Raw genomic sequence first — 21,841 nt, forward strand, 5'->3', positions numbered from 1 at the left:
TTGCAGTAAAAGGAAAAGGCACCGTAGCCATTGCAAGCTGTTCAGGAACCAAGTTGATCACCGATGTTCTCTATGTACCAGATATTGATCAAAACTTGCTCAGTGTTGGTCAATTAATAGATAAAGGATTCAAAGTGATGTTCATGGAGAAGGCATGTGTGATAGAGGATGATACATGCCAAAATATGTTTGAAGTTAAGATGGCAGGGAGGAGCTTTTCACTCAATCCAATGCAGGATGAGCAATTAACTTTTCTAACAAAAGAAAGCCTCTTATGTTGTGGCACAAGAGGCTCGGGCACTATCACCACCAAGGGCTACTGCAGATGAAGTCCAAAAAGATGGCAATTGATCTTCCAGAATTTGATGATCACATATCAACCTGTAAGGCTTGTCAATTTGAAAAGCAAAACAAAAAGCCATTTCCCAAGTCAGCATGGAGAGCCATCTATAAGCTGCAATTAGTCCACACAAATGTTTCTGGACCTCAGGGAACTCCCTCATTAGCAGGTAGTCGATATTATGTTGCTTTTATTGATGATTTCACTAGAATGTGTTGGATTTGTTTCTTAAAATTCAAATCATAAGTGTCTGGAGTATTCTTGAAGTTCAAGAAGATTGTGAAAAATCAAAGTGGCAACCAAATTCAAATATTGAGGACTGATAAGGCAAGGAGTATACCTCATAAAATTTCAATCCATTTTGTGAAGAAGCTGGCATTGAGCATCAGTTAACAGCCCCATACACTCCGCAACAAAATGGAGTTAGTGACAGGAAAAACAAATACACCTTAGAAATGACTAGATGTATGTTGCATGAAAAGAATATACCCAAACAGTTTTGGGCAGAGGCAGCTCATACTGCAGTTTTCTTGCAAAATAGACTGCCAACAAAAGCAGTAAGGATCAGACACTTTCTGAGGCTTGGTATGGTCATAAACCATCTCTAAGTTTTCTCAAAGTATTTGGTTGTTTGTGCTTCACTCATGTTCCATAAATCAAGAGAGACAAGTTAGACAAAAGAGCAATTCCAGGCATCTTTATCGGCTATAGAACTGTTGCAAAAGCTTATAAAATTTTCCAACCGCAAACTGAGAAAATTTTTATAAGCAGAGATGTTCATTTCGTGGAAAATGAAGAGTGGAACTGGGATAAGGCAAAGAAGAATGGCCAAACTGTAGCAGATATGCAGCTTAAGTTTCATGTTTCAAGCACGGATGAAAATGAAAATTGGCAGAATGAAATGGTAGATGATGCTCCTGTAAGAGGTACTAGATCAATCACTGACATTTATGCAAGGTGCAATATAGACATGTGTGAACCGGCAAATTTTGAATCAGCAATGAAAGGCAAGAATTGGATGGCTGCAATGAAGGAAGAGTTGTCCATGATTGAGAAAAACAAAACATGGGAGTTGGTTATGGACACCAAAATAGGAAGGTGATTGGAGTCAAGTGGGTGTACAGAACCAAGCTTAATGTTGATAGTGTTGTGTATTTTCTGCTTGCAAGCGCACGTTTGTCAAGTTTTAATATACGGAAGTAAAGTATCGTTCCCACGAGGAGTGTGTATGTAAAAATATATCAGTGCTTATAATTAAAATAGTCACGACTTTATCTAGAAAATTCAATAAAAGGTTCGGTTTGCCGAAAATGAATTAATTTCAAATAAATATTAATTTAATCACCGAACCGAGAAAATATCAATGAGAAAATATCTAGATGAGTGATTTCACTAAGTGTGGGGCCCCGGGTCCGACATTAATACCAATAATTATAATTGTAACAACCAAACGATTTAGTAAAACACATAATCTGTTGTTCACAACCCGAAATAAAAATCGTCAAAATAAATTAAGGGTTTCGAATGTTTGAAATATAAGTTTTAACATGCCAAAATAACTAGTGAGCCAAAATAATTCAAACATCATCAAATAACTCCTAAGACCCGAGAATCTCATTCTAACTCGTATCTCCTCGCCTAGAGCTGGAGTCTGGCATCCCAAGCCTCGCTTCACCTACCGTCAAGCACATGAAAACAAGAGGTAGCCGACGTGCCGATGAGTATAAACCCAGTATGATACAACCAATAACATATGAGAATTAACATGACAAATAGTTCATATAAAATTCATAAAGATGCAATGCATGATAAGAAGTTGTAGGCTATCAATAAATCTCAAGATCAAGTGAATCATCTGGTCATAGGATACCAAAGGGAAGAGAATCCCCCAGCAACATCCACCGACTCATCCACTCAGGGTGGGGTTCTGTGTTCTACAATTCCAAGAATATGGTGCGCCTATAGAGAGTGTTCAGGCCATAGCTGCGACCTCCGCATACACTATGCCAACTCAACTATACCTCATACGTCCAACAAATCAATAAATCAAGGCGACCTCCGTCATATCAAATCTGAATCGAACAGTGGCTCATATGCAATGTATGATGCAAATCAATATTATCATCTCGATATCATATTAAACTCATCTCAAGACAACAATCATCATCAAATCACAAGTAATTCATTGATCCATAGAATTTTCAATTTAAAATAAAAATGATATTTTTACCTCGTATGTTATCGACCATAACATACCTTTCAAATATTACAAAAAAGAGATCAAAAGATGTAGTTGAGAAGTCTTGAACCCCTAAAGTCTACCCAGTTGTTCATAATCTGAAACATACAACATAATTCCCACAAATTTTGCGTCAATACATTTATGGCACATTTTAGTATTTTGAGCATAACTTCCTCGATATCCAATAGAATCAAGCAAATTTGGTATCATTTCGAAGATAAGACAATTTTTTATAACTTTCATTTGAATATCAATCCAGAATCCCAACCAATAAATTCCATAACTCGAATAAACAGAAGGCATGTACACAATTCTGCACTAACTCGGAGTTCCAAACCAGGTTTGGTAAAAATCATGTATATCTTTCAATTCTTCCTGGAATTGAGTGATTCAAGAACCAAATCGAATCCAACTTAATGATCTACAAGTTTATGAAGACCCTTACTCCAAAATCCAAACACAACTATCACATATACACAAAATACAGAAGGTGTAAAAATTGTTCTTTGCACATAAAAAAGAAATCATTCTCATATCGTTTTTAAATTCAAACCAACTCAAATACAACATCTTCAACATCTTAATATCTCAAACATAAACTCAAATATCAATTTCAAATTTCAACATATTTCCAAACTTGAATAAAATTGGGAAATACTTACATCATCTTGAAGCATGTGATGAGAGGATTACAAATCTACCTTCACTTCATATTTTTCTTGAACGAATCACCCGTAAAATGAGGAATAAGTTCAAAAATGGAGAGGAGATGGATGAGGGTTTGCGTGAAGGAGGAGGAAAATGATTGGTGGAGGTGAAGGTGGGCTAACATATTGATTTTTTGCATCTGTAGCGCCTCAGCGCCACTTTTCAGCGCCAAAATCCCACAGCTATAGGCGCTATATTCTAGCGCCTAGGCGCTACTATTCAAGCGCCCGTAGTGCTTGAACAGTAACTTGTGAACAGTAATTTATTCTTTTTTTAAAAAATTTGGGGATTACACTAAGTTTCCATGATAAAGATTCCCGGTCGAATTTATACTCATAAATTCAAATTATTTGATGGCCAAGAACACTTAAGTATTTTATTCCCCCTTTCCAAGTGACGAATAAAATGTATCATTCAAACTTCGATTCAAACATTCTTAATAAGAATCTAGGTTTAAATGATAAATGCAAACGATATTCTTACCTAGGCCTCGCTAAAGTTATACGCTTTCCGAACAATATAAACATTCAAAGATGTGTTTCTAATGATCTATAATCCTAGTCTCTCTCCCAAGTTGTAAAATCAATCAGACAACAAACAATTTATGGCTAGTAAATTTCAGTTGAATAAAAATAAATAAACACAATTAAATCAAAACGTAATTCAATCATATAGAAAACCGAGTCAAATTATCGTAACCACAAAGCTACATCATCCTCTAGACGGGAAAATTAGTTCATAACAAAATCTAAACAAAAACAAAACATGTTCAAAGATTTAGACATCGCAACATGAGAAATTAAAGAAGTGAAAGATTAGATGACAAATCAAAAGTGGCGTCTCTGTCCTCAGATTCGTCGTTCTTTGTCTTCGTGATTGATCTTTGCGCTCTGATTCTTCGTCTCGTGTGTCCTCTTGTCTATCATGTGAATTTCTCTCCAAAAATGGCTCCCTTCTGCTTTGAAGCCCTCTTTTCCTTTTATTCTCATCCATGGGCTGTAAACGAAATCCCAATTGTGTTAGTCTCGCCGCCATTAGCGCCGCGGCGTTGCTTGTACAGCGCCTAGGCGCCTGTTCCTCGAAGGTGTGGCGTCGCGGCGCTGCCTAGGCGCTAGTCTCTTGGCAGTGTAGTGAAGCGGTGCTGTGCTTGTGGTGCTACTCTCTTGGTAGTGTAGCGCCGCGACACTGCGCTCGTGGCGCTTATCTTTCAAACAATGGGCACTGCAGTGCTGCCTTGGTGGCGCTGCGGCGCTTGTTGCTTCATGTGATGGCTTAGCACTGTGGCGCTAGTTCCTTGGAGCTGCGGCTCTATTCTATCAACAGTTCGACGTCAAAATTGTCCCTAATCATCATCAATCATCCAATAGTGGCTTATTTCCTGCACAACACAAAAACAACGAATACCAAGCGTAATTCTGTTTGAAAATAACATAATTCAAATGGATTAACATATAAATTAAGTGCAATTATTTCATTTATTAGATGACTCAATCAACAAGCATAAAGCAAGACTTGTGGTGAAAGGATATGCTCAAGTTTTTGGTGGGGACTACTCAAACACTTTCACACCAAATGCTCGTTTGGACACCATAAGGCTTTTGCTTGCTATAGCTGCTCAAATGAATTGGAGAGTGTATCAGCTTGATGTAAAATCAGCATTTTTAAATGGCGTTTTGCAGGAAGAAATTTATGTTGAGCAGCTTGAAGGCTTTGTGAAGAAAGGAGATGAGGACAAGGTATGTCTTCTCAAGAAGGCTCTTTATGGGTTGAAACGAGCCCCAAGAGCTTGGTACAGCAAGATAGATGAACATTTTCTGAGCTTAGGCTTTAAAAAAAGCATGTCTACCACTCTTTATGTCAAACATCAAATTAATGATGTTTTGATAGTCTTTCTTTATGTTGATGATCTTTTGCTGACAGGAAATAATGCACAGCTGGTTGAGGACTTCAAACAAGAAATGATGAAGGTTTTTGAGATGACAGATCTTGGGTTGATGACCTTCTTCCTTGGAATGCAAATTAAGTAGGCTGAGCATGAAGTCTTCATCTGCCAAAAGAAGTATGCCAAGGAGATGTTGAAGAAGTTCATGCTTGAAGAATGGAAGGAAGCAAGCACTTCTATGAATCAAAAGGAGAAGCTGTGTAAGGAAGATGGAGCTGATAAAGTTTATGAAGGATATTTTAGAAGTTTGATTGGTTGCTTGATGTATCTTACAGCAACCCGTCCTGATATTCAAAATGTTGTAAGTATCTTATCCAGGTTTATGCACTGTGCAAGTGAATTGCATTTTAGGGCTGCCAAAAGAGTGATTCGATATGTCAAAGGTACAAGTGATTTTGGTGTTAAATTCACAAGAAGTAAGGAGTTCAATCTGGTTGGCTTCTTTGATAGTGACTGGGGAGGTTCCATTGATGATATGAGGAGTACCTCATGCTACTGTTTTACTCTTGGATCTAGTATTTTCTCATGGAGTTCGAAGAATCAAGAAACCGTAGCTCATTCCACTGCTGAAGCAGAATTTGTTGCTGCAACAGCTGTTGTCAATCAAGCTTTGTGGTTGAGGAAGATTTTAATGGATCTCAATCTGGAGCGGAAAAAAATCACTAAGATATTTGTTGACAACCAACTTGCCATTGCCATTTCCCATAACCCTGTGTTTCATGGGAAAACTAAACATTTCAACATCAAGTTGTTTTTCCTAAGAGAAGTGCAGAAAGAAGAATTTGTGACTGGTTTACTGCAAATCTGAAGATCAGTTGGCAGATTTGTTTACAAAGCCACTTTCAGTCAGCAAGTTTGAGTTTCTAAGGCAAAAACTTGGTATTTGCAGCTCCTAAAGCAAGGAGGAGTGTTGGAATACATACTTAGGACTGCTGAACGTGTCTAAGTTTGATTGAGTCAAGGTTGTTCCTCATTCTTAGGAGTTAGTTGTGGTTTGGTGTTCATGTTCTGTTTTTCATGGCTGTTTTTTTAGGACCAGTTTGTTAGTTGTTTGTTATTTTTTAAGCTTTAAATTGTAATGATTCATGTTGAAAAAAGTGTGAGTTCTTATTTCCCTTCAATCTGCAGCAATTTATTTCAGTTTTCTCTTCTTTCTCATTTTAAAATTACCAACAGAAACTGAGTTTTATATCAGCCTGATCATACTCCTTGATGTATTTGAACCTAAATGGTGACACATTAGCCCAAAGATTCGTTGCAGCCTTAACTGCCTTTAAAGCATCTTGTCGTGTACCGCTTGGGAAAGAATACGTGAGGGAGAAGAACTTTGTACGAGGCCATTTGGGCTCGCTTGGAAAGAACGAATATTTTGAAACCATCCTTGGGGTTTGTGGCTTTGTTTCATTCATATCGAAAAAATCCGGCACTTCGCATCAAGGTAGGAGTAGCTTTTTCACAGTTTTGGCATCGAGAGTCCCATTTTCTTCGAGATGGAAGAAGACCTGATACTTTTTAATGGTTGACTCTAAGGCATCGTCAAAGAGATCATCGTCATTAGCATGTCGCGATCCCAAGTTTGTGTTTATGTATCCAAGGTTCGAAAGATGTTTCTTAAGGTCGATTATGGCATTTGATCTAAACTTTTTTTACTCCCAATCAAGTCATTGAGGAAACCTAAAGGCGATGAATTTTGGAGGACTTTGGCCTGAGAAATCAAGAAAGGGTTTACAAGAAAAAGGATGATGAAAATATATGAAATCAGGTTGACATTTAACTTTGGTTTCATTCTCAACAAGTTATGAATGTTATGCTACACTATTTGACTGACATTATTTTCATTACATATTTATATCGAATATGATGAATGAGTTGTATAGTTAGGATGGCAATATTTACTTAAATTATTTTAACAAATTATAGTCTCATTTTAGAAAAAGGAATGACTAAATTAATTGAATGGGAAAAAAGCTTAAAGATTAGTCTGTAAATTGATCAATATAAAATTTTGGTATTCTAATATATATAATCTTAGTGCAATATATTGATAGGATCGAGGGAGGTGATTTAGAGAATGATGAATAAACATCTCTTTAAATTCTTAGTTTTTCTTCAAATGGCTTCTACTGGAGTTAGCATCAAAAGTCTGGTTTTCGACAGCCAAAGCTCAGTAAACAATTGATATACAATGTAGAATATGTTTGCCAAAAGTTTGTGAGCAATACAATCCAGTAGTATAGAATATAAGACACAAGAGGTTGTTTCTGGAAGTGCGATATCCCCAAATAGAGTGCAACAATTAATTATTGTAATAGGGACTTGACGATCATAATCAAAATAAATTCTTAATTTAGCATACTGAATATTCTTCTTACTATTTAATCTACTAAGTAAATGCTTACTCATTTATGACCGTTTGAATAATCAACAACCTTGTTCCAAATATTTGGTAGTCCTTATAATCGATTCTGATTGAGGAGACTACCGAATAATCTACTTATGATTTGTGCTAATAGTTTCTGAATTTTGTTGTTTCTGAATTTTTACGATGTAAGTACTCATCATCAAAGCTTAAATGTTCCAAAAAAATTCCATTTTTAGTGGAAATAAGAGAGGAGAGACGAGTGAATTTTCTTTGGAGTGACCGTGAGAATTTGGGTGAGGAATATCTTTTATTTCTACTAACGTTTTCTTACAGGTACAAGTCCAAAAGTAAAATGGAGAGGGAGGTAGGAGATAGTTCGAACTAGGGGTTATCTAAGACTCAAATGGAGGTGTTGTTTGGTCATTTCAATATAATGATGAGGACCGAGTATGAACCCTTACATGAGAGGTTGGATAAGCTTGAAGTTAGTGCTAGTGGAAGTAAGTATTAGCCTAAAGATGTGGGTAGAGGAGGAGAAGATGAGGAATATGATGTGGGAGGAGACGAGGAGAGCCAAAATAAGAATTGGGTAGGAACGGACGAGGTAGAGGATTTGGGAGAGGAAAAAGAGAAGCCGAACGGGTAGGTACCTCTGTGTTGGAGTCTGAGGACGAGTCCGAGTGATCGAATTGCTCCTTCTGAAAGCGTTTGTTGTTGGAGTCTGCTACAAAATTGTGAGATTAACGAAACGAAGAAGAGAAAACAGATTGGGCAGAAGAATGTGGAGATCGTACCTCTGTGTTTCAATCGTCAAAACGGTTGTAGTATCCTAATGAAGGGACTGCTAGGTAGCTTCAGCTTAAGTCCCCGGTACCGCTTTCAACGAAGAATGAATCGAGAAGAAGAGACGGTTTTCAAAATTTAGCAAATTTTATTTGAGCTACGGTTAATCAAATGATCGTAAATCAAGAAAGAAAACCAAAAAAGAAAATACAATGAAACTGAATCTCCGAATTGTATAACGACCTACCTAAAGACGATAAGACGAGACTACAAAAAATGTGAATACATAAAGCATCAAGAAAATCGAATTTAAGATAGGATGAACCTGAGGACGAGCCCGAGTGATCAAATTGCTTCTTCTGAAAGCGTTTGTTGTTGGAGTCTGCTTGAAAATTGTAAGATTAACGAAACGAAGAAGAAAAAACAGATTGGGCAGAAGAATGTGGACATCGTACCTCTGTGTTTCAATAGTCGAAGCCGTTGTAATATCCTTATGAAGGGACTGCCAAGTCACTTCAGCTTCACTCCCTGGTACCACTTCGAGCGAAGAATGAATCGAGAAGAAGAGACGGTTTTCAAAATTTGGCAAATTTTATTTGAGCTACGGTTAATAAAATGATCGCAAATCGAGAAAGAAAAGACTATTTTCAATCGTCGAAGCTGTTGTGGTATCCTTATGAAGGGACGTCCAGGTAGCATCAGCTTCACTCCTCGGTACCGCTTCGAGCGAAGAATGAATCGAGAAAGAGAGACTATTTTCAAAATTTAGCAAATTTTATTCGAGCTACGGTTAATACAATTTCGCAAATCAAGAAAGAAAACCAAAAAAGAAAATACAATGAAACTGAATCTCCGAATTGTATAATGACCTACCTGCAGACGAGAAGAGAATATTGCAAAAATGTGAATACTTAAAGCATCAATGAAACCGAATTTAAGACAGGATGAACATGAGGACGAGTCCGAGTGATCGAATTGCTTCTTCTGAAAGCGTTTGTTGTTGGAGACTGCTTGAAAATTGTGAGACTAAAGAAACGAAGAAGAGAAAACAAATTGGACAGAAGAATGTGGAGATCGTACCACTATGTTTCAATCGTCGAAGCCGTTGTAGTGTCCTTATGAAGGGACGTCCAGGTAGATTCAGCTTCACTCCCCGGTACCGTTTGGAGCGAAGAATGAATCGAGAAGAAGAGACTGTTTTCAAAATTTAGCAAATTTTATTCGATCTACGGTTAATAATATGATCCCAAATCGAGAAAGAAAACAAAAAAAAATACAATAAAACTGAATCTCTGAATTTTATAATGACCTACCTGAAGACGAGAAGAGGAGACTGCAAAAAATGTGAATACTTAAAGCATCAATGAAACCGATTTTAAGATAGGTTGAACATGAGGACGAGTCCGAGTAATCGAATTGCTTCTTCTGAAAGCGTTTGTTGTTGGAGTCTGCTTGAAAATTGTTAGATTAACGAAACGAAGAAGAGAAAACAGATTGGGCAGAAGAATGTAGAGATAGTACCACTATGTTTCAATCGTCGAAGCCGTTGTAGTGTCCTTATGAAGGAACGTCCAGGTAGATTCAGCTTCACTCCCCGGTACCGTTTGGAGCGAAGAATGAATCGAGAAGAAGAAACTTTTTCAAAATTTAGCAAATTTTATTCGATCTACGGTTAATACAATGATCGCAAATCAAGAAAGAAAACCAAAAAAAAATACAATGAAACTAAATCTTCGAATTGTATAATTACCTACCTGGAGACAAGAAGAGGAGACTGCAAAAAAAACGAATACATAAAGCATCAATGAAACCGAATTTAAGATAAAATGAACCTGAGGACGAGTCCGAGTGATCGAATTGCTTCTTCTGAAAGCGTTTGTTGTTGGAGTCTTCTTGAAAATTGTGAGATTAACGAAACGAAGAAGAGAAAACAGATTGGGCATAAGAATGTGGATATCGTACCTCTGTGTTTCAATCGTCGAAACCATTGTGGTATCCTTATGAACGGACTGCCAAGTAGCTTCAGCTTCACTCCCCGGTACCGCTTTGAGCGAAGAATGAATCGAGAAGAAGAGACAGTTTTCAAAATTTAGCAAATTTTATTCGAGCTACGGTTAATAAAATGATCGCAAATCGAGAAAGAAAACAAAAAAAGAAAATACAATGAAACTAAATCTCCGAATTGTATAATGACCTACCTGAAGACGAGAAAAGGAGACTACAAAAAATGTGAATACTTAAAGCATCATTGAAACCGAATTTAAGATAGGATGAACATGAGGACGAGTCCGAGTGATCGAATAGCTTCTTCTGAAAGCGTTTGTTGTTGGAGTCTGCTTGAAAATTGTGAGATTAACGAAACGAAGAAGAGAAAACAGATTGGGCAGAAGAATGTGGAGATCGTACCTCTGTGTTTCAATCGTCGAAGCTGTTGTAGTGTCCTTATGAAGGGACGTCCAGGTAGCTTCAGCTTCACTGCCCGATACCGCTTGGAGCGAAGAATGAATCGAGAAGAAGAGACTTTTTTCAAAATTTAGCAAATTTTATTCGATCTACGGTTAATACAATGATCGCAAATCGAGAAAGAAAACCAAAACAGAAAATAGAATGAAACTGAATATTCGAATTGTATAATGACCTACCTGAATACGAGAAGAGGATAATGCAAAAAATGTGAATACATAAAGCATCAATGAAACCGAATTTAAGATAGGATGAACCTGAGGACTAGTCCGAGTGATTGAATTGCTTCTCTTGAAAGCGTTTGTTGTTGGAGTCTGCTAGAAAATTGTGTGATTAACGAAACGAAGAAGAAAAAACAGATTGGGCAGAAGAATATAGAGATGGTACCTCTGTGTTTCAATCGTCAAAACGGTTGTAGTATCCTTATGAAGCGACGTACAGGTAGCTTTTGCTTCACTCCTCGGTACCGCTTCGAGCGAAGAATGAATCGAGAAGAAGAGACTGTTTTCAAAATTTAGCAAATTTTAATTGAGCTACGGTTAATTCAATGATCACAAATCGAGAAAGAAAACAAAAAAATAAAATACAATGAAACTGGATCTCCGAATTGTATAATGACCTACCTGAAGACGAGAAGAGGAGACTGCAAAAATTGCGAAAACATGAAGCATCAATGAAATCGAATTTAAAATATGATGAACCTTAGGAGGAGTCCGAGTGATCGAATTGCTTCTTCTGAAAGTGTTTGTTGTTGGAGTCTTCTTGAAATTTTGAGATTAACGAAACTAAGAAGAGAAAATAGATTGGGCAAAAGAATGTGGATATCGTACTTCTGTGTTTCAATCGTCGAAGCCGTTGTAGTGTCCTTATAAAGGGACTGCCAGGTCACTTCAGCTTCACTCCTTGGTACTGCTTCGAGCGAAGAATGAATCGAGAAAAAAGACTGTTTTCAAAATTTGGTAAATTTTATTTGAGCTACGGTTAATAAAATGATCGCAAATCGAGAAAGAAAACCAAAACAGAAATACAATGAAACTGGATCTGCGGATTGTATAATGACCTACCTGAAGAGGAGACTGTAAAAAATGCGAATACATAAAGCATCAATGAAACCGAATTTAAGATATGATGAACCTGAGTACGAGTACGAGTGATCAAATTGTTTCTAGGGAAAGCGATTGTTGTTGGAGTCTGCTTGAAAATTGTGAGATTAACGAAATGAAGAACATAAAATAGATTGGGCAGAAGAATGTGGAGATCGTTCCTCTATGTTTCAATGGTCGAAGCCATTGTAGTATACTTATGAAGGGACTTCCAGGTAGCTTCCGCTTCACTCCCCGGTACCGCTTCAAGCGAAGAATGAATCGAGAAGAAGAGACTGTTTCAAAATTTAGCAAATTTTATTCGAGCTACGGTTAATAAAATGATCGCAAATCGAAATAGAAAACCAAAATATAAAAAATACAATGTAACTGAATCTCCGAATTGTATAATGACCTACCTGAAGACGAGAAGAGGAGACTGCAAAAAAGGCGAATACATAAAGCATCAATGAAACCGAATTTAAGATAGGATGAACCTTAGAACGAGTCCGAGTGATCGAATTGTTTCTTCGAAAAGCGTTTGTTGTTGGACTCTGCTTGAAAATCGTGAGATTAACGAAACGAAGAAGAGAAAACAGATTGGGCAGAAGAATGTGGAGATCGTACCTCTGTGTTTCAATCGTCGATGCCGTTGTAGTATCCTTATGAAAGGACGTCCTGGTAGCTTCAGCTTCACTCCCCGGTACCGCTTCGAGCGAAGAATGATTCGTGCAGAAGATACTGTTTTCAATATTTATCAAATTTTATTCGAGCTACGGTTAATACAATGATCTTAAATCGAGAAAGAAAACCAAAAAAGAAAATACAATGAAACTGAATCTTCGAATTGTATAATGACCTACCTGAAGACGAGAAGAGGAGACTACAAAAAATTTGAATACAAAAAGCATCAATGAAAACGAATTAAAGATAGGATGAACCTGAGGACGAGTCCAAGTGATCGAATTGCTTCTTCTGAAAGCGTTTGTTGTTGGAGTCTGCAAGAAAATTGTGAGATTAACAAAACGAAGAAGAGAAAACAGATTGGGCAGAAGAATGTGGAGATCGTACCTCTGTGTTTCAATCGTTGAAACGGTTGTATTATCCTTATGAAGGGACGTCCAGTTAGCTTCAACTTCACTCCCCGGTATCGTTTGGAGCGAAGAATGAATCGAGAAGAAGAGACATTTTTCAAATTTTAGCAAATTTTATTCAAACTACGGTTAATCAAATGATCGCTAATCGATAAAGAAAACCAAAAAAGAAAATACAATGAAAGTGGATCTCCGAATTTTATGATAAAACCTACCTAAAGACGAGAAGAGGAGACTGCAAAAAATGCGAATACATAAAGCATCAATGAAACCGAATTTAAGATACGATTAACCTAAGGACGAGTCCGAGTGATCGAATTGCTTCTTTTGAAAGCGTTTGTTGTTGGAGTCTGCTTGAAAATTGTGAGATTAACGAAACGAAGAAGAGAAACAGACTGGGCAAAAGAATGTGGAGATCGTACCACTATGTTTCAATCGTCGAAGCCGTTGTAGTGTCCTTATAAAGGGACATCCAGGTAGCTTCAGCTTCACTCCCTGGTACCGCTTCGAGCGAAGAATGAATCGATAAGATTAGACTGTTTTCAAAATTTAGCAAATTTAATTCAAGTTACGGTTAATACAATGATCGCAAATCGAGAAAGAAAACAAAAACCGAAAATACAATGAAATTGGTTCTCCGAATTGTATAATGACCTACCTGAAGAAGAGAATAGGAGACTGCAAAAAAGGTGAATACGTAAAGCATCAATGATACCGAATTTAAAATATGATGAACCTGAGGACGAGTCCGAGTGATCGAATTACTTCTTCTGAAAGCGTTTGTTGTTGGAGTCAGCTAGAAAATTGTGAGATTAACGAAACGAAGAAGAGAAAACAGATTGGGCAGAAGAATGTGGAGATCGTACCTCTGTGTTTCAATCGTCGAAGCTGTTGTAGTGTCCTTATGAAGGGACGTCCAGGTAGCTTCAGCTTCACTGCGCGGTACCGCTTGGAGCGAAGAATGAATCGAGAAGAAGAGACTGTTTTCAAAATTTAGCAAATTTTATTCGATCTACGGTTAATACAATGATCGCAAAATGAGAAAGAAAACCAAAAATGAAAATACAATGAAACTGAATATCCGAATTGTATAATGACCTTCCTGAAGACGAGAAGAGGAGACTGCAAAAAATTTGAATACTTAAAGCATCAATGAAACCGAATTTAAGATAGGATGAACATGAGGACAAGTCCGAGTGATGAAATTACTTTTTCTTAAAGCGTTTGTTGTTGGAGTCTGTTTGAAAATTGTGAGATTAACGAAATGAAAAAGATAAAACAGATTGGGTAGAAGAATGTGGAGATCGTACCACTATGTTTCAATCTTCAAAGCCGTTTTAGTGTCCTTATGAAGGGACGTCCAGGTAGCTTCAGCTTCATTCCCCGGTACCGCTTGGAGCGAAGAATGAATCGAGAAGAAGAGACTGTTTTCAAAATTTAGCAAATTTTATTCGACCTACGGTTCATACAATGATCGCAAATCGAGAAAGAAAACAAAAAAAAAAGAAAAAATAATGAAACAGAATCTCAGAATTGTATAATGACCTACCTGAAGACGAGAAGAGGAGACTGCAAAAAATGCGAATACATAAAGCATCAATGAAACCGAATTTAAGATAGGACGAACCTGAGGATGAGTCCGAGGGATTGAATTGCTTCTTCTGAAAGCGTTTTTTGTTGGAGTCTGCTAGAAAATTGTGAGATTAACGAAACGAAGAAGAGAAAAAAGATTGGGCAGAAGAATGTGGAGATTGTACCTCTGTGTTTCAATCGTTGAAGCTGTTGTAGTGTCCTTATGAAGGGACGTCCAGGTAGCTTCAGCTTCACTCCCCGGTACCGCTTGGAGCGAAGAATGAATCGAGAAGAAGAGACTGTTTTGAAAATTTAACAAATTTTATTCGAGCTACGGTTAATACAAGATCGTAAATCGAGAAAGAAAACCGAAATAGAAAATACAATGAAATTGCATCTCCGAATTGTATAATGACCTACCTGAAGACGAGAAGAGGACACTGCAAAAAATGTGAATATGTAAAGCATCAAAGAAGCCGAATTTAAGATAGGATGAACCTGAGGACGAGTCCGAGTGATCGAATTGCTTCTTCTGAAAGCCTTTGTTGTTGGAGTCTGCTTGAAAATTGTGAGATTAACGAAACGAAGAAGAGAAAACAGATTGGGCAGAAGAATGTGGAGATCGTACCTCTGTGTTTCAATAGTCGAAGCCGTTGTAATATCCTTATGAAGGGACTGCCAAGTCACTTCAGCTTCACTCCCTGGTACCACTTCGAGCGAAGAATGAATCGAGAAGAAGAGACGGTTTTCAAAATTTGGCAAATTTTTATTGAGCTACGGTTAATAAAATGATCGCAAATCGAGAAAGAAAACCAAAATAGAAAATACAATGAAACTGGATCTACGAATTGTATAATGACCTACCTGAAGACGAGAAGAGGAGACTGCAAAAAATTTGAATACGTAAAGCATCAATGAAACCGAATTTAAAATAGGATGAACCTGAGGACGAGTCCGAGTGATCCAATTGCTTCTTCTGAAATCGTTTGTTGTTGGAGTCTGCTAGAAAATTGTGAGATTAATGAAACGAAGAAGAGAAAAAAGATTGGGCAGAAGAATGTGGAGATCGTACTTCGGTGTTTCAATAGTCGAACCCGTTGTGGTATCCTTATGAAGGGACTGCCAGGTCGCTTCAGCTTCACTCCCTGGTACCGCTTCGAGCGAAGAATGAATGGAGAACATGAGGCTGTTTTCAAAATTTAGCAAATTTTATTCGAGCTACGGTTAAAACAATGATCGCAAATCGAGAAAGAAAACCAAAAAAGAAAATACAATGAAACTGGATCTCCTAATTGTATAATGACATACCTGAAGACGAGAAGATGAGACTGCAAAAAATGTGAATACGTAAAGCATCAATGAAACCGAATTTAAAATAGGATGAACCTGAGGACGAGTCCGGGTGATCGAATTGCTTCTTCTGAAAGCGTTTGTTGTTGGAGTCTGCTAGAAAATTTTGAGATGACAAAACGAAGAAGAGAAAAAATATTGGGCATAAGAATGTGGAGATCGTACCTCTGTGTTTCAATCGTCGAAGCCGTCGTAGTATCCTTATGAAGGGACGTCCACGTAGCTTCAGCTTCACTCCCCGGTACCGCTTCGAGCCAAGAATGGATCGTGAAGAAGACACTGTTTTCAAAATTTAGCAAATTTTATTCGAGCTACGGTTAATACAATGATCGCAAATCGAGAAAGAAAACCAAAAAACAAAATACAATGAAACCGAATCTCCGAATTGTATAATGACCTACCTAAATACGAGAAGATGGGAATGCAAAAAATGGGAATACATAAAGCATCAATGAAACCTAATTTAAGATAGGATGAACCTGAGGACGAGTCCGAGTGATGGAATTTCTTCTTCTTAAAGCGTTTGTTGTTCGAGTCTGCTAGAAAATTGTGAGATTAACGAAACGAAGAAGAGAAAACAGATTGGGCAAAAAAATATGGAGATCGTACCTCTGTGTTTCAATCGTCGAAACGGTTGTAGTATCCTTTTGAAGGGACGTCTAGGTAGCTTCAGCTTTACTCCCCGGTACCGCTTCGAGCGAAGAATGAATCGAGAAGAAGAGACAGTTTTCAAATTATAGCAAATTTTATTCGAGCTATGGTTCATCAAATGATCGCAAATCGAGAAAGAAAACCAAAACAGAAAATACAATGAAACTTGATCTCCAAATTGGATAATGACCTACCTGAAGACGAGAAGAGCAGACTGCAAAAATGCGAATATAAAAAGCATCAATCAAACCGATTTTAAGGTAGGATGAATCTGAGGACGAGTACGAGTGATCGAATTGTTTCTTCTAAAAGCGTTTGTTGTTGGAGTCTTCTTGAAAATTGTGAGATTAACGAAATTAAGAAGAGAAAACAGATTGGGTAGAAGAATTTGGAAATCGTACCTCTGTGTTTCATTCATCGAAACCATTGTGGTATCCTTATGAACGGACTGCCAAGTAGCTTCAGCTTCACTCCCCGGTACCGCTTCGAGCGAAGAATGAATCGAGAAGAAGAGACTGTTTTCAAAATTTAGCATATTTTATTCGAGCTACGGTTAATCAAATGATTGCAAATGGAGAAAGAAAAAAAAAATTAAATTAAATTGGATCTCCGAATTGTATGATGACCTACCTGAAGACGATAAGAGGAGACTGCAAAAAATGGGAATCCACAAAGCATCAATGAAACAGAATTTAAGCTACGATGAACCTGAGGACGAGTACGAGTGATCGAATTGCTTCTTCTTAAAGCGTTTGTTGATGGAGTGTACTTGAAAATTGTGAGATTAACGAAACTAAGAAGAGAAAACAGATTGGGCAAAAGAATGTGGAAATCGTACATCTGTGTTTCAATCGTCGAAGTCGTTGTAGTGTCCATATGAAGGGACGTCCAGGTAGCTTCAGCTTCACTCCCCGGCACCGCTACGAGCGAAGAATGAATCAAGAAGAAGAGACTGTTTTCAAAATTTAGCAAATTTTATTCGAGCTACGGTTGATAAAATGATCGCAAATCGAGAAAGAAAACCAAAACAAAATATACAATGAAACTGGATCTCTGAATTGTATATTGACCTACCTGAAGACGAGAAGGATGACTGCAAAAAATAAAAACACATAAAGAATCAATGAAACCGAATTTAAGATACGATGAACCTGAGGACGAGTCTTAGTGATCGAACTGCTTCTTCTTAAAGCATTTGTTGTTGGAGTCTGCTAGAAAATTGTGAGATTAACGAATCGAAGAACAGAAAACGGATTGGGCAGAAGAATGTGGAGATCGTACCTCTGAGTTTCGATCGTCGAAACGGTTGTAGTATCCTTATAAAGGGACGTCCAGGTAGCATCAGTTTCACTCCCCAGTACAGTTTCAAGCGAAGAATTAATCGAGAAGAAGAGACTGTATTCAAAATTTAGCAATTTTTATTCGAGCTACGGTTAATACAATGATCACAAATCGAGAAATAAAACCAAAAAATAAAATACAATGAAACCGGATCTCTGAATAGTATAATGACCGACCTGAAGACGAGAAAAGGAGACTGCAAAAAATGCGAATACATGAAGCATCAATGAAACCGAATTTAAAATATGATGAACCTTAGGACGAGTCCGAGTGATCGAATTGCTTCTTCTGAAAGCGTTTGTTGTTGGAGTCTGCTTGAAAATTGTGAGATTAACGAAACTAAGAAGAGAAAACAGATTGGGCAAAAGAATGTGGATATCGTACATCTGTGTTTCAATCGTCGAAGCCGTTGTATTGTCCTTATGAATGGACGTCCAGGTAGCTTCAGCTTCACTCCCCGGTACCGCTACGAGCGAAGAATGAATCAAGAAGAAGAGACTGTTTTCAAAATTTAGAAAATTTTATTCGAGCTACGGTTGATAAAATGATCGCAAATCGAGAAAGAAAACAAAAACAAAAAATACAATGAAACTGGATCTCCGAATTGTATAATGACCTACCTGAAGACGAGAAGAGGAGACTGCAAAAAATGTGAATACATAAAGAATCAATGAATCCGAATTTAAGAAACGATGAACCTGGGGACGAGTCCTAGTGATCGAACTGCTTCTTCTGAAAGCGTTTGTTGTTGGAGTCAGCTAGAAAATTGTGAGATTAACGAAACGAAGAAGAGAAAACAGATTGGGCAGAAGAATGTGGAGATCGTACCTCTGTGTTCCAATCGTCGAAACGGTTGTAGTATCCTTATAAAGGGACGTCCAGGTAGCTTCAGTTTCAATCCCTAGAACAGCTTCGAGCGAAGAATTAATCGAGAAGAAGAGACTGTATTCAAAATTTAGCAAATTTTATTCGAACTACGGTTAATACAATGATCACAAATCGAGAAAGAAAACCAAAAAATAAAATACAATGAAACCGGATCTCCGAATAGTATAATGACCTAACTGAAGACGAGAAGAGGAGACTGCAAAAAATGCGAATACATGAAGCATCAATGAAACCGAATTTAAAATATGATGAACCTTAGGATGAGTCCGAGTGATCGAATTGCTTCTTCTGAAAGCGTTTGTTGTTGGAGTTTGCTAGAAAATTGTGAGACTAACGAAACGAAGAAGAGAAAAAAGATTGGGCATAAGAATGTGGAGATCGTACCTCTGTGTTTCAATCGTCTAAGCCATTGTAGTGTTCTTATGAAAGGACATCCAGGTATCTTCAGCTTCACTCCCCGGTACCGCTTCGAGCGAAGAATGAATCGAGAAAAAGAGGCTGTTTTCAAAATTTAGCAAATTTTATTCGAGCTACGGTTAATACAATGATCGCAAATCGAGAAAGAAAACAAAAATTGAAAATACAATGAAACTGAATCTCCGCATTGTATCATGACCTACCTGAAGACGATAAGAGGAGATTGCAAAAAATGCGAATACATAAAGCATCAATGAAACCGAATTTATGATATGATGAACCTGAGGACGAGTCCGAGTGATCGAAATGCTTCTTCTGAAAGCGTTTTTTGTTGGAGTTTGCTAGAAAATTGTGAGATTAACGAAATGAAGAAGAGAAAACATATCGGGAAGAAAAATGTTGAGATCGTACCTCTGTGTTTCAATCTTCGAAACTGTTGTAGTTTCCTTATGAAGGGACGTCCAGGTAGCTTCAACTTCACTCTTCGGTACCGCCTCGAGCGAAGAATGAATCGCAAATCGTGAAAGAAAACCAAAAAAAAATACAATGAAATCGGATCTCCGAATTGAACAATGACCTACATGAAGAGGAGACTGCTAAAAATGCGAATACATAAAGCATCAATGAAACCGAATTTAAGATACGATTACCCTGAGGACAAGTCCAAGTGATCGAATTGCTTTTTCTGAGAGCGTTTGTTGTCGGAGTATGCTTGAAAATTGTGAGATTAACGAAACGAAGAATAGAAAACAGTTTCGGCAGCAGAATGTGGAGATCGAACCTTTGTGTTTTAATCGTCGAAACGGTTGTAGTATCCTTATAAAGGGACGTCCAGGTAGCTTCAGCTTCACTCCCCGTTACCGCTTCGTGCGAAGAATTAATCGAGAAGATGAGACTGTTTTCAAAATTTAGCAAATTTTATTCGAGCTACGGTTAATACAATGATCGCAAATCGAGAAAGAAAACCAAAATAGGAAATACAATGAAACTGAATCTCCGAATTGTATAATGACCTACCTGAAGACGAGAAGAGGACACTGCAAAAAATGTGAATACGAAAAGCATCAATGAAACCGAATTTAAGATAGGATGAACCCGAGAACGAGTCCGAGTGATCGAATTGCTTCTTCTGAAAGCGTTTGTTGTTGGAGTCTGCTTGAAAATTGTGAGATTAATGAAACTAAGAAGAGAAAACAAATTGGACAGAAGAATGTGGAGATCGTACCTCTGTGTCTTCAATCGTGGTTGTATCCTTATGAAGGGACTGCCAGGTAGCTTTAGCTTCACTTTCCGGTACCGCTTCAAGCGAAGAAAGAATCGAGAAGAAGAGACTGTTTTCGAAATTTAGCAAATTTTATTCGAACTACAGTTAATACAATGATCACAAATCGAGAAAGAAAACCAAAACAGAAAATACAAGGAAACTAAATCTCCGAATTGTATAATGACCTACCTGAAGACGAGAAGTGGAGACTGCAAAAAATGGGAATACATAAAGCATCAATGAAACCGAATTTAATATACGATTAACCTGAGGACGAGTCCGAGTGATCGAATTGCTTCTTCTGAAAGCGTTCGTTGTTGGAGTCTGCTTGAAAATTGTAAGATTAACGAAATGAAGAAGAGAAAACAGATTGGGCAGAAGAATGTCGAGATCATACCACTATGTTTCAATCGTCGAAGCCGGTTTAGTGTCCTTAAGAAGGGACGTCCAGGTAGCTTCAGCTTCACTCCCCGGTACCGCTTCGAGCGAAGAATTAATCAAGAAGAAGAGACTGTTTTCAAAATTTAGCAAATTTTATTCGTTCTACGGTTTATACAATGATCACAAATCGAGAAAGAAAACGAAAAAATAAAATACAATGAAACCGAACTCCGAATAGTATAATGACCTACCTGAAGACGAGAAGAGGAGACTGCAAAAAATACGAATACATGAACCATCAATGAAATCGAATTTAAAAATGATGAACCTTAGGACGAGTCCGAGTGATCGAATTGCTTCTTCTGAAAGCGTTTGTTGTGGGAGTGTGCTTGAAAATTGTGAGATTAACGAAAAGAAAAAGAGAAAACAGATTGGGCAGAACAATGTGGAGATCATACCTCTATGTTTCAATCATCGAAAAGGTTGTAGTATCTTTATGAAGGGACGTCCAGGTAGCTTCAGCCTCACTCCCCGGTACCGCTTCGAGCAAAGTATGAATCGAGAAAAAGAGATTGTTTTCAAAATTTAGCAAATTTTATTCGAGCTACGGTTAATAAAATGATCGCAAATCGAGAAAAAAACAAAAACAGAAAATACAATGAAACTGGTTCTCCGAATTGTATAATGACCTACATGAAGAGGAGACTACAAAAAATACGAATACATACAGCATTTATTAAACGGAATTTAAGATACGATGAACCTGAGGACGAGTACGAGTGATCGAATTGTTTTTTCTGAAAGAGATTGTTGTGGGAGTCTGCTTGAAAATTGTGAGATTAACGAAACAAAGAAGATAAAACAGATTGGGCAGAAGAATATGGAGATCGTACCTCTGTGTTTCAATCGTCAAAGCCGTTGTAGTATCCTTATGAAGGGACTGCCAGGTCGCTTCAACTTC

Source organism: Primulina tabacum, chromosome 9, assembly GCF_025594145.1.
Source record: "Primulina tabacum isolate GXHZ01 chromosome 9, ASM2559414v2, whole genome shotgun sequence".
NCBI lineage: Eukaryota > Viridiplantae > Streptophyta > Magnoliopsida > Lamiales > Gesneriaceae > Primulina > Primulina tabacum.